The sequence below is a fragment of the Mirounga leonina genome, unplaced genomic scaffold (genome assembly GCF_011800145.1).
Source record: "Mirounga leonina isolate KUSES-001 unplaced genomic scaffold, KU_Mleo_1.0 Mir_101562, whole genome shotgun sequence".
Classification (NCBI taxonomy): domain Eukaryota; kingdom Metazoa; phylum Chordata; class Mammalia; order Carnivora; family Phocidae; genus Mirounga; species Mirounga leonina.
Genome location: NW_023270151.1, coordinates 3,189 through 3,513, shown reverse-complemented (window position 1 = coordinate 3,513; position 325 = coordinate 3,189).

The following is a 325-nucleotide window of genomic DNA, read 5'->3' as shown; positions in this document are numbered from 1 at the left end:
GGTTAGGGTACGGGTTAGGGTTAGGGTACGGGTTAGGGTTAGGGTACTGGTTAGGGTCAGGGTTAGGGTACAGGTTAGGGTTAGGGTACGGGTACGGGTTAGGGTACGGCTTGGTTAGGGTACGGGTTAGGATTAGGGTACGGGTTAGGGTACGGGTTAGGGTATGGGTTAGGGTTAGGGTTAGGGTTAGGGTTAGGGTACGGGTTAGGGGACAGGTTAGGGAACGGGCTAGGTTTAGGTTACGGGTATGTGTATGGGTTAGCGTACGGGTCAGGGAACTGGTTAGGGTTAGGGTACAGGTTAGGGTTAGGGTACTGGTTAGGGT